This window comes from Xenopus laevis, chromosome 7S, assembly GCF_017654675.1.
Source record: "Xenopus laevis strain J_2021 chromosome 7S, Xenopus_laevis_v10.1, whole genome shotgun sequence".
Lineage (NCBI taxonomy): Eukaryota > Metazoa > Chordata > Amphibia > Anura > Pipidae > Xenopus > Xenopus laevis.
Window position 1 is genome coordinate 612,877 of NC_054384.1, and position 14,624 is coordinate 627,500.

The window sequence follows — 14,624 nt, forward strand, 5'->3', positions numbered from 1 at the left end:
GTCTCTAACTTTTTTTACCTGTGAGCCACGTTCAAGTGTAAAATAATGTTGAGAGACCAACATAAACATCCAAAAAGTTATTGGGGCTTCCGAATAAGTGATTGAGCATTGGTAGCTTCTATCTTGACTTGTAGCCAACAGGAGGCTTTGTTTGGCAATATACATGGTTTTTATGCAACTAAGGCTTCCCTTTAAGCCAAGAATTCTAAAATAAGCATCTGCTTTTAGGCCACTGAGAGCAACGGCCAAGGGATTGGAGAGCAACATCCATGGGGTTGGAGAGCAACATTCATGGGGTTGGAGAGCAACATCCATTGGGTTGGAGAGCAACATCCATGGGGTTGGAGAGCAACATCCATGGGGTTGGAGAGCAACATGTTGCTCACGAGCCACTGGTTGGGGATCACTGGTCTAAGGTGACACTCAGGAAAAGCAGGAGCAGGTGAACCAAGACTGTGGTAAGTGGTCTCTTGGAGACCCCTAATGGAGGGGAAAGGATCTGCATCTAGATCTTGTGACAGGAACCCCCCAGTGACATGAAACATTGGGCAGGGGCTTATCTAGGGGGTGATATTGCTAAGGTGGGTTGCTTTAGTGGCACTATATCAGATATTTGGTTGTCCAGGCTAAGAAAGGCAGTAGAGCATTGAGGTTATTGTTCAGTGATCATGGAGTGGTACCATTTTACTGCACACCTGATGCACCTGTTTCTGCTGTGTCACTGTGGGTAACCGTAAGTGTCTCTTAATAAGCAGCAAGTCCTTAGTTATCATGTTGCACCAGCACCCCAGGAATGGTACGTGGGGGTCACTGTCTAACCTGTTAGAATAAAAATGAGTCATTGCTCCCCTCCTGCACTGACTCTGCCCATCTGAAGCGCAAAGAGGAGGTAAATGGTGGAGGGCTGGTTAATAAGCACAGACTAAAGGGGAAGCTACAGATAAAACATTTATCTCTTCTGTTTTCCGGTGCTTTGTGTTTGTCAGGCAGAAACAAACAGCTTTCACTTCATTTCCCACTCGACCGGCCTCTAAGGTGTTTCATTGTGAGGAGCAGCACCGCTGCCGAGAGCCTGAACTCCCCTTGGGACGTCGCAAAAGCAAATTCTCCGAAATCAAAAGCCTCGGAGCCAAAATCTTTCTCTCTTTGATCTCATCCATTTGATTCTCTTTTCTCTTCCCATTATCCTCTCCGATGGTTTCTCTTCGCTGCACTGCTGTTTGAAAGGGATCTATGGCCAACCTGCCCCAGAGACCTGCCCTCCAGCAGTGGCACTTGGTGTGAGCAAAGTCTTTGGCCTCTAATGAATAAAGGGAATAATGAAAAATAAATGAAGAATCTGCAATTGGCTCCTTTATTGCCTTAGCCCTTTGCAGCTGCATTTCTCCTAATAAAGAGCTGAATCTGTGTGTTACTTTGTAGCACCTGGGATTCCTCTATATAAAAGTGCACTCAGAGCTTTATTGTTTTGGAGGATAATTAATGGCGGCTTAACGAGGGCAACCTTTCTTAGAACAACAGTGTCATTATTTAACCTGCTTTGCCTTTCATTGCTCAATTGAATCACAACCTGATTTTTCATTCAAATCTCACATTATTTGGGTCATTTTTATTTTCAATTTCTGCTTATCTGTAGCCTGGGCAGTTGGACAGTGTATGAGGCCCCTGAAATGAGTTTTTCTATATCGTGTTGTGGGATTCTCCCTGAAGCAGCTGGGCTGGCAGATACATTGGATTCTTTCAAGGAAGGGTCGGATGCCTTTTTCACAATGGAGAAAAGACAAGGCTACTGATGTCCCTCTGAATTAACCAGGCATTTTACCAGGAATTATTTAAACAAAATATAGAGTCAAGGAACAGTATGGTTTAACCTCATTGGCTCGACCATCAATAGCAAATGAATGGGGACAACCCTAAATAAATGGGGTGGCACATATCCAGACTGATTTTCAGTTTCATGTGTCATCATTGGACTCAACGGTTGCCGTCAAACTGAATACGTTCAGTAAAGAATCTTGTGCTCAAAAACACCCCAGACACTTAAAGGGATCCTGTCATCGGAAAACATGTTAATAGTGCTACTCCAGCAGAATTCTGCACTGAAATCCATTTCTCAAAAGAGCAAACTGATTTTTTTATATTCAATTTTGAAATCTGACATGGGGCTAGACATTTTGTCAATTTCCCAGCTGCCCCTGGTCATGTGACTTGTGCCTGCAGAGGAGAGAAATGCTTTCTGGCAGGCTGTTGTTTTGTCTTCTCAGTGTAACTGAATGTGTCTCAGTGGGACCTGGATTTTACTATTGAGTGCTGTTCTTAGATCTACCAGGCAGCTGTTATCTTGTGTTAGGGAGCTGCTATCTGGTTACCTTCCCATTGTTCTGTTGTTTGGCTGCTGGGGGGGAAAGGGAGGGGGTGATATCAGTCCAACTTGCAGTACAGCAGTAAAGAGTGACTGAAGTTTATCAGAGCACAAGTCACATGACTTGGGGCAGCTGGGAAATTGACAATATGTATAGCCCCATGTCAGATTTCAAAACTGAATATTAAAAAATCTGTTTGCTCTTTTTAGAAATTGATTTCAGTGCAGAATTCTGCTGGAGCAGCACTATTAACTGAATCATTTTGAAATTTTTTTCAGTATTTCAGTATCCCTTTAAGTATAGTTGCACCGGTGCATCGGTCCTGCCTCCTGTCCCAAAACATTCATCCAAAATTCCTTCAGGAGCCCCTTCCTCTGGCTGATGCAAATACATTGGAATTATGGCAACAAAAAACACTGAATTGAGGATAAAAACGAGCCCTTATGACTCTTTGCACTATGAGGAAGAGTGGAAGTAAATCATTCCATTATTTCTTATATACATTGGATTGACCCCCTCACAGCTGCTGCTCTTGGGGGGCCCATTGGAGGGAAGTCGTCCTTAGTTGGATCTTTCTCTGGCACCACTGACAGTTGAGGATTTGACTGAATATTCTTCCTTTTATTACGGTTGAAGATTAAAATGGAGTCCCAATGGCAGAATGAGAAAAAGAAAAAGCCAGATATTGATACTGAATCGCTCGCTACTTTGTATCATGTAAAGATTAGGCCTCCGACGGCTCCTTTCCCTTTATACTGGGGAGTCTTATGGAATGAGCAGCACGTTCCTTAACTGACTACAAATAAATTGTATCAACTGCATTTCCCTTATTTAAATTCCCATTAACTTTCTCCTGGAAACGTCTTCTATTAATTTGACATGAAGCAATTTTCTTAAAACAATCACTGCTCTGCTCCTCATTCCCTCCTAATGTTTCTTCTAAATTCACTGTGTACAACAGTCATGGGAAGTCACTTACCCTCCTTTATTATAGGGCCATAAACTCATGTTACAAATGGGATTGAGATGCAATAGAGAAAGTAGATCAGTATATATTAATATATAAGGGACAGTAATGAAATAAAGTACAGAGAAGAGCAGCTAAACTGATAAGGGGAATCGAAGGGATCAGTTATGGGGAAAGACAAGTTGGGATTGTTACACTGGAGAAGAGACAGTTAAGGGGATATGATCACTATATATAAATATATAAGGGGATATGATCACTATATATAAATATATAAGGGGTATATGATCATTATATATAAATATATAAGGGGGATGTGATCACTATATATAAATATATAAGGGGGATATGATCACTATATATAAATATATAAGGGGATATGATCACTATATATAAATATATAAGGAGCATATGATCACTATATATAAATATATAAGGGGGATGTGATCACTATATATAATATATAAGGGGATATGATCACTATATATAAATATATAAGGGGATATGATCACTATATATAAATATATAAGGGGATATGATCACTATATATAAATATATAAGGGGATATGATCACTATATATAAATATATAAGAGGGATATGATCACTATATATAAATATATAAGGGGGATATGATCACTATATATAAATATATAAGGGAGCATATGATCACTATATATAAATATATAAGGGGATATGATCACTATATATAAATATATAAGGGGATATGATCACTATATATAAATATATAAGGAGGATATGATCACTATATATAAATATATAAGGGGATATGATCACTATATATAAATATATAAGGGGGATATGATCACTATATATAAATATATAAGGGGGATATGATCACTATATATAAATATATAAGGGGATATGATCACTATATATAAATATATAAGGGGATATGATCACTATATATAAATATATAAGGGGATATGATCACTATATATAAATATATAAGGGGATATGATCACTATATATAAATATATAAGGGGATATGATCACTATATATAAATATATAAGGGGGATATGATCACTATATATAAATATATAAGGGGATATGATCACTATATATAAATATATAAGGGGGATATGATCACTATATATAAATATATAAGGGGGATATGATCACTATATATAAATATATAAGGGGATATGATCACTATATATAAATATATAAGGGGGATGTGATCACTATATATAAATATATAAGGGGGATATGATCACTATATATAAATATATAAGGGGATATGATCACTATATATAATATATAAGGAGCATATGATCACTATATATAAATATATAAGGGGGATGTGATCACTATATATAAATATATAAGGGGGATATGATCACTATATATAAATATATAAGGGGATATGATCACTATATATAAATATATAAGGGGATATGATCACTATATATAAATATATAAGGGGATATGATCACTATATATAAATATATAAGAGGGATATGATCACTATATATAAATATATAAGGGGGATATGATCACTATATATAAATATATAAGGAGCATATGATCACTATATATAAATATATAAGGGGATATGATCACTATATATAAATATATAAGGGGATATGATCACTATATATAAATATAAAAGGAGGATATGATCACTATATATCAATATATAAGGGGATATGATCACTATATATAAATATATAAGGGGGATATGATCACTATATATAAATATATAAGGGGATATGATCACTATATATAAATATATAAGGGGGATATGATCACTATATATAAATATAAAAGGAGGATATGATCACTATATATCAATATATAAGGGGATATGATCACTATATATAAATATATAAGGGGATATGATCACTATATATAAATATATAAGGGGATATGATCACTATATATAAATATATAAGGGGGATATGATCACTATATATAAATATATAAGGGGGATATGATCACTATATATAAATATATAAGGGGAGGTGATCACTATATATCAATATATAAGGGGGATATGATCACTATATATAAATATAAAAGGAGGATATGATCACTATATATAAATATATAAGGGGATATGATCACTATATATCAATATATAAGGGGGATATGATCACTATATATAAATATAAAAGGAGGATATGATCACTATATATAAATATATAAGGGGATATGATCACTATATATAAATATATAAGGGGATATGATCACTATATATAAATATAAAAGGAGGATATGATCACTATATATAAATATATAAGGGGATATGATCACTATATATAAATATATAAGGGGATATGATCACTATATATAAATATATAAGGGGATATGATCACTATATATAAATATATAAGGGGATATGATCACTATATATAAATATATAAGGGGATATGATCACTATATATAAATATATAAGGGATATGATCACTATATATAAATATATAAGGGGGATATGATCACTATATATAAATATATAAGGGGATATGATCACTATATATAAATATAAATATAAATATGAAGCCATTTTACATCCAGTGGGTGAGTTCCACTTTGCCCAGTTTTATTTACTGGTTTCCATTCACTTGTTACTTTGTATCAATCCCCAGTGGAAACAGGAAGAAAGAATGAATCCAATGTTTCCCATTTCTGCTCTTTCCCATTTAATGACTTTCTAATCGAAGGCCGAACTTCTAAGTCCCCCGGCTGCTTTGTCTCCCCTATTTCTTCTCTGATCTGTTTATTTAATGCCAATGATTTTACCGTATTCTCTGGCCAACGTGCGCCCAATGGCACAACTTTATTTACTTAATAACCTTTTAAACACTGGCCGTTTATTTCCCACGTTGCCAAGCTGATCCCGTCCCAGTTTATAGGATTCCCATTGCTGGAGTTCAGCCTTTCTGCTGCGGAACATTTAAGTGGGTTCCATAAAACATTCATTTCTATTGGTTCCATATTTCGTCCACTTCAACAGCCGCTGGTTCCCACTGATGTGAATAATCACGTGCTGCTTTGTGGATGCAATAGGCTTTGTAATTGGTTCGGTCCTGACTTTTTTTTATTTTGTAAAACATTTTCTACTCATTTTATTATTTCTTTTTAACATTTCAATTTTTTTTTATTTTAGTTCATTTTTTAATTTTCATTTTATTTCTTAAATATCTTTTACTTTTCAGTTTTAAAAAAATGAATGTGAAAATGATTCTACTTTTGTAAAGTTTCCCAGTTTTTGTTATACTTTCCTGTTTTCATGCATTTGCAGATTTATTTTTCCTTTTTCTTGTCAATGTTCATTGCAAAGGAAAAGTTGGCTAAACCCTCCGTTTATAAACATTTGTATGAAATTCCTGCAAAGGAGAAGTTGTGGTTGAAGTAGTGACGGGAAGTCTGTGGTTGAACCTAGAACAAGATTGGCCTTTACATGTCATTTGCTTGGGATTTTCATGGCACTCATGTCACTTACTTGGCACTCAAATTGCATTTCCACTCACATGGCATTTTCATAGCATTCACATGGCACTTACATGGAATTTGCATGGTACTCTTATGGAATTTGTATGGCACTCACATGGCACCCTCAGGGCACTCCCATGGCATTTCAATGGCACTTACATGGCATTTCCATGGCACTCTCATGGAATTTCCATGGCACTCACATGTCACTTACATGGCACTCACATGGCATATCCATGGCACCTACATGTGACCTACATGTCACTCACATGGGATTTACATGGTACCTACAAGTCACTTACACGGCTTTCATAGGGCATTTCCATAGCACTTACATGGCATTTCCATGGCACCCACATGTCACTTGCATGGCACTCAAATGGCATTTCCTTGGCACTCTCATGGCATTTCCATGGCACTCACATGGCACTCACATGGCATTTCCATGGCACCTACATTTCACTTACATGGCACTCACATGGCATTTCCATGGCACCCACATGTCACTTGCATGGCACTCAAATGGCATTCCTTGGCACTCACATGGCACTCACATGGCATTTCCATGGCACCCACAAGTCACTTGCATGGCACTCATATGGCATTTCCGTGGCACTCTCATGGAATTTCCATGGCACTCACATGGAATTTCCATGGCATTCACTTGGCATTTCCATGGCAGTAATATGGCACTCACATGGCACTCACATGACATTTTCGAGGCACGTACTTACATGGACACAGAACTGTGTAATCAGGGGTAATAACATGGAGCTTTCACCTCCTTCCTCATAGACTTTTACCACTCGCTGGGTTCTGTATCGGTGCCATGTAAGTGCCATTCATGTATATCATTTCTTGCAGGTAATATATGGTTATTGTTCTGCTTGAGTCCCCAGCACACGGGCACAGGTAGGAGTGAGAGTAGGAATATGAGACGAGGCAGACGAGAGGGAGAAAGTCATGGAAATATTAATAAGAGCAGCAGCGCTCGCCCCGGGGATAATTTGATTTCTACATAGTTCTTGGGGCAAGAAATACCTTTTTACTTTGATGTTGGAGTAGGTATTGATCCCTTTGAACTGTACAGTTGGCAAAGTTACTGTGAATACCACAGACGGCACAGAAAAGAGACAATCCAGGACCTTCCAGTTTCAGCACAAATATCTCAGAAACCCAATTGACTGGAAGTAGAAAACTGTGCTTGGAAAGGTTAAAGGGGAAGAGGATGACAAGGAACGAGATGAATAACTCAATTAGAACCGTTTTCAAGGTGCCCCTGTGATGCCTGAAAAGCAAAACAGGAGCCAAAATTTAAGAAGAACCAAAATCCATATGGGCCCAGGAGTCCAACTTCATGGCACCTCCAGATCTGGAAAAGGGATGAAGATGGACTGAAGTTCTTTCCTGATTGGAAGGTGCTGCAATATCAGTGGATCAGTGGCTCAACACGGACGCACATCTGTGTAATGAGAAATATTTCTGCTTTTAATGAAGTTACAATCAGTTACCCTGGGGTCCATTTGCTGATTCCCCAGGACATGGTGATGCTGCCATATTAACTGTAACATTACACGTAGATACCCGTCCTATTGTCATTGGTTCAACACTGACTCATTAGAGAACCTCAGGAACATGTATAATTAGGTGCCAGATTGAGCGCAAGGACATTGGGGAGTTTGGACACATTTCTCATTCAGGATTGGTTCTGTAGAATACTAATAATATCTGCTGTGGCCTATAAGGGTTTATGAGACAAATCTTGCTCAGGGAAAGTGTTCACTTCTCATAGTGTAGAGAGGAGGATACTGGGAGTTGGGCAAAGAATGCAGGAGATTGGGATTAGATGAAGTAAAGAGTTTTGTCTCACAACATTTTCACAACTACATATAACTGGATTAATGTTCTGTATTTGCACAGGCTGATGCCAAAAATATAACTTTCAATTTGTTAATCTTTATTTTTTCACCATCGTTTCCCTTGGGTAAATGTCAGACAAGAAAGGATCAGATTTGCTCTTTTGAGCAAGACCAGTTCTGTTAGAGTAAAGCCAGTTCTGTTAGAGCAAGACCAGTTCTGTTGGAGGAAAGCCAGTTCTGTTAGAGTAAAGCCAGTTCTGTTAGAGCAAGACCAGTTCTATTGGAGGAAAGCCAGTTCTGTTAGAGCACAACCAGTTCTGTTAGAGCAAGACCAGTTCTGTTGGAGGAAAGCCAGTTCTGTTAGAGCATGATCAGTTCTGTTAGAGCAAGGCCAGTTCTGTTAGAGCAAGACCAGTTCTGTTAGAGCAAGGCCAGTTCTGTGTGAGCAAGACCAGTTCTGTTGGAGCAAAATCAGTTCTGTTGGAGCAAAACCAGTTCTGTTGGAGCAAGACCAGTTCTGTTAGAGCACGACTAAGTTCTGTTGGAGCAAGACCAGTTCTGCTAGAGCAAGACCAGTTATGTGTGAGCAAGACCAGTTCTATTGGAGCAAGACCAGTTCTGTTAGAGCACGACTAAGTTCTGTTGGAGCAAGACCAGTTCTGCTAGAGCAAGACCAGTTATGTGTGAGCAAGACCAGTTCTGTTGGAGCAAGACCAGTTCTGCTAGAGCAAGACCAGTTATGTGTGAGCAAGACCAGTTCTGTTGGAGCAAAATCAGTTCTGTTGGAGCAAGACCAGTTCTGTTGGAGCAAGACCAGTTCTGCTAGAGCAAGACCAGTTATGTGTGAGCAAGAGCAGTTCTGTTGGAGCAAGAGAAGTTCTGTTGGAGCAAAACCAGTTCTGTTGGAGCAAAACCATTTCTGTTGGAGAAAGACCAGTTCTGTTGGAGCAAGACCACTTCTATTGGAGCAAAACCAGTTCTGCTAGACTAAGACCATTTCTGTTGGATCAAGAACCAGTTCTGTTGGAGCAAGAGCATGGACCAAACTACAAATGAATCTTCACCCAACCTGAAAACATTATGTCCCGGCATGAGCAGATGGAGGGCAGTTTTGCCCCAGTTATCCAGTATCTCCCCTTCTCCTGGATCTTGGGGACATCATGTTTGGGCAGTCCTCTTTAAATTCCTTCAGAAGGAATTGTATCTATCTTGAGTCATTGATATTTGCCCCAGGAAGGCAGTTTATTTAGTGGCCCTATGAATTTGGTTACCCCTGTCCACAACCAACCAGGCATTGGGCATGTTGGCAATTAAAGGTGGCAGTTGCTCCTCTCCCAGTTCTGCAACAGGTTTTTTCTCTTTATAGAGACCTGCCATGCCCCTTACTGGCCATTAGTTGTCATTAAGTCTCATTAGGACTCATTAGGACTCATTAGGTCTAATTAGGTCTCATTAGGACTCATGAGGTGTCATTAGGACTCATTAGGTCTCATTAGGTCTGATTAGGGCCCATTTGGACTCATGAGGTGTCATTAGGTTCCCATGAGCTGGGCCAGTAGTTGGTGTGTCCATTGTCTAAATTGAATTTGGCTTCTGCCCATTAGAAATGAGGAGATTTTCTGCAGTCATGGAATTGCTTCAGTTTCTGCCGTATCACATCTCATTCTAGTTTATTTGTTCCCTTGATTTGGTTCTGCTCAAGGTCCCATTTTTAATTAGAACATTAGGGGGGCCCCAGGATCATTTCTGTTGCTAATAGAGATTTCAGGGAGAGCCTAATGGGCACTGGAGACAATGTATCCGCCCGTCTCATTTGCATGAAATAATAGCATTTATTAATTATTCTCAAATAATAGTTTTATCTTCCAATTAACTTTTGGGTCTTTTCTATGAAACGTTGTTGCCGCGGGAACTGAGGGAAATGAATTGGGGGGTGCGGAGGTCTCTATTAAATATTTCTGCTCATTTGCTCTCAGGAACGTGACGGTCCCTAAATCATTCGCTGGTGAGTCGGGATTGGGTTACGGCTGAGAGATTTCCCTTCTGTAGCCACGGGATGAGCTTTATATTGTGGGTACGCGGGGACCCTGCATTCAGACGTCTGTTCCCCCAGTGAGTTCCAGTTTCACTTACATTTTATTTATATTTATCCTTGAGTCTCGGGGATCTATTGTTGTAATTATTTGAGTTTTGTCCTCCCAGCAACCCCAGTGAGGAGACACAACTGGCACCTAATTAAATGACAATTTTACTGGATGTGTCGCACCCGAGACTCCTCTGTCTGATTCTCTGTCAGCCCATTGGATCTGGGGCTGAGGGGAACCAGGTGGCAGAATGAAAATCAGCATCACTGAAATTAACCCACGTGATTGGTCAGAGAATCACCTGAATGTGTCTGTGTGTGGTGCTGCCAGACCGCTTGTTCCCTCTGTGTAACTGTCATTGTGTCTGTCCCTTTCTCTTCTTTGCACTGCTGCCTCTGACTCCTGATACAACTTCCCAATATCCATTCATTCCTCATTCTCACTGGGTTTATAGTTCTGTGTAACTGTCATTGTGTCTGTCCCTTTCTCTGCACTGCTGCCTCTGACTCCTGATACAACTTCCCAATATCCATTCATTCCTCATTCTCACTGGGTTTATAGTTCTGTGTAACTGTCATTGTGTCTGTCCCTTTCTCTTCTCTGCACTGCTGGTCCTGACTCCTGATACAACTTCCCAATATCCATTCATTCCTCATTCTCACTGGGTTTATAGTTCTGTGTAACTGTCATTGTGTCTGTCCCTTTCTCTGCACTGCTGCTTCTGACTCCTGATACAACTTCCCAATATCCATTCATTCCTCATTCTCACTGGGTTTATAGTTCTGTGTAACTGTCATTGTGTCTGTCCCTTTCTCTTCTCTGCACTGCTGCTTCTGACTCCTGATACAACTTCCCAATATCCATTCATTCCTCATTCTCACTGGGTTTATAGTTCTGTGTAACTGTCATTGTGTCTGTCCCTTTCTCTGCACTGCTGCCTCTGACTCCTGATACAACTTCCCAATATCCATTCATTCCTCATTCTCACTGGGTTTATAGTTCTGTGTAACTGTCATTGTGTCTGTCCCTTTCTCTTCTCTGCACTGCTGCTTCTGACTCCTGATACAACTTCCCAATATCCATCCATTCCTCATTCTCACTGGGTTTATAGTTCTGTGTAACTGTCATTGTGTCTGTCCCTTTCTCTTCTCTGCACTGCTGCCTCTGACTCCTGATACAACTTCCCAATATCCATTCATTCCTCATTCTCACTGGGTTTATAGTTCTGTGTAACTGTCATTGTGTCTGTCCCTTTCTCTTCTCTGCACTGCTGCTTCTGACTCCTGATACAACTTCCCAATATCCATTCATTCCTCATTCTCACTGGGTTTATAGTTCTGTGTAACTGTCATTGTGTCTGTCCCTTTCTCTGCACTGCTGCTTCTGACTCCTGATACAACTTCCCAATATCCATTCATTCCTCATTCTCACTGGGTTTATAGTTCTGTGTAACTGTCATTGTGTCTGTCCCTTTCTCTGCACTGCTGCTTCTGACTCCTGATACAACTTCCCAATATCCATTCATTCCTCATTCTCACTGGGTTTATAGTTCTGTGTAACTGTCATTGTGTCTGTCCCTTTCTCTTCTCTGCACTGCTGCCTCTGACTCCTGATACAACTTCCCAATATCCATTCATTCCTCATTCTCACTGGGTTTATAGTTCTGTGTAACTGTCATTGTGTCTGTCCCTTTCTCTTCTCTGCACTGCTGCTTCTGACTCCTGATACAACTTCCCAATATCCATTCATTCCTCATTCTCACTGGGTTTATAGTTCTATATATATATATGTATGTGTGTGTTATATTAGTCACTTTCACTGACAAGCACATTTGCTTTTGTGTTTGTGTCTTTAAGAGCTTGAGGGCCTTAATTAAGTCTCATGGCAGGTGGGAAATAGAAAGAAATACTTATATCTATTTTCAGGGTTATTTACTGGTAGGAGATTTGTTGCATCTCTATATAATGATAAATACACAGTACGAGCCGGAGGGCGACATTTCCCAGAAGTCGAGAGTTCAGTGCTGGAAAGTCACAATATAAAGGATGTAATGACTCTGTTTCCTTTAAATCTAATTCCCGTTCCTCCAATCCCAGAGAAGAATCCCATAACGACATTAAGTCTTTAACTTGTATCCATTTCTCTCTCCACCTGCTGCAGCCCCAAGTGGAGTATAGACACAGCTGACACTGGCACTCAGAGCTGACACTTATTCCCATCAGCTTCACAGCGGCACATACAGCAGGGGCCCTAACACAAGCTTTCAGCATTATGTATTGGCTCTATTGTTCTGAAGGTACAGGATCCCACATGTTAGAGACAGGGATTCCCGAGTCTCAATTATGTTTTACTTATTGTTTCCTAATTTATGCCCTGGGTACCCCTTAACTATAGCAGGGTGACACCCCAATGTTTCTATATATCTGTAACCTTGTTATGAGCTAAGGGGGCCCAGTCTGAAGGTCAGTTAGGGGGAGATTTGGGGTGAGTGCTTATTTGTACCCTGGGTACCCCTGGAACTATAGCAGGGTGACTGTTACCCCAATGTTTCTATATATCTGTAACCTTGTTATGAGCTAAGGGGGCCCAGTCTGAAGGCCAGTTAGGGGGAGATTTGGGGTGAGTGATTATTTGTACCCTGGGTACCCCTGGAACTATAGCAGGGTGACACCCCAATGTTTCTATATATCTGTAACCTTGTTATGAGCTAAGGGGGCCCAGTCTGAAGGCCAGTTAGGGGGAGATTTGGGGTGAGTGATTATTTGTACCCTGGGTACCCTGGAACTATAGCAGGGTGACACCCCAATGTTTCTATATATCTGTAACCTTGTTATGAGCTAAGGGGGTCCAGTCTGAAGGCCAGTTAGGGGGAGATTTTGGGTGAGTGATTATTTGTGCCCTGGGTACCCCTGGAACTATAGCAGGGTGACACCCCAATGTTTCTATATATCTGTAACCTTATTATGAGCTAAGGGGGCCCAGTCTGAAGGTCAGTTAGGGGGAGATTTGGGGTGAGTGTTTATTTGTACCCTTTGTACCCCTGGAACTATAGCAGGGTGACACCCCAATGTTTCTATATATCTGTAACCTTGTTATGAGCTAAGGGGGCCCAGTCTGAAGGTCAGTTAGGGGGAGATTTGGGGTGAGTGCTTATTTGTACCCTGGGTACCCCTGGAACTATAACAGGGTGACTGTTACCCCAATGTTTCTATATAGAACTAAGGGGAATCAGCCTGAAGTAGGCCAGACATTCATAGGGTATTTCATGTTCAGATAATCTTGTGCTTTACACGGGGTTGACGTGTTCGATGTTCATTTCAATAGACGCACATTGTGACACCGTATGTAAAACCCTTAAGATGATTTAATGGAACTGAAAGCTGAATATTCTATTTCCTTATTGCTGCTGATACGTTACTACCTGCTGCCAGTTCCAATTAAGGTGTAAATCAGCCCTTAGAGAATGCGCTGGCAGCCTCCCTTCCTCATTAAAGATTCATTTTAAATTCCTCTAATAGCCGCACTCATGGAACCCCATTTATCTGATCCACTTGCACAAGTCGTATGTGTTCCCTTTAAGTGTCACTGTGGAACTGGGGTAACAGAGACGCCCCAGTGTTTTACCATTGGTGAGTTTATTGGTGAGTTTATTGGTGAGTTTATTGGTGAGTTCATTGGTGAGTTCATTGGTGAGTTTATTGGTGAGTTTACTGGTGAGTTTATTGGTGAGTTTATTGGTGAGTTTATTGGTGAGTTTACTGGTGAGTTCATTGGTGAGTTCATTGGTGAGTTTATTGGTGAGTTTACTGGTGAGTTTATTGGTGAGTTTATTGGTGAGTTTACTGGTGAGTTTATTCCATGTGTTGGGACCTGAGGAGGGAGAAGGTTTGAGGCTC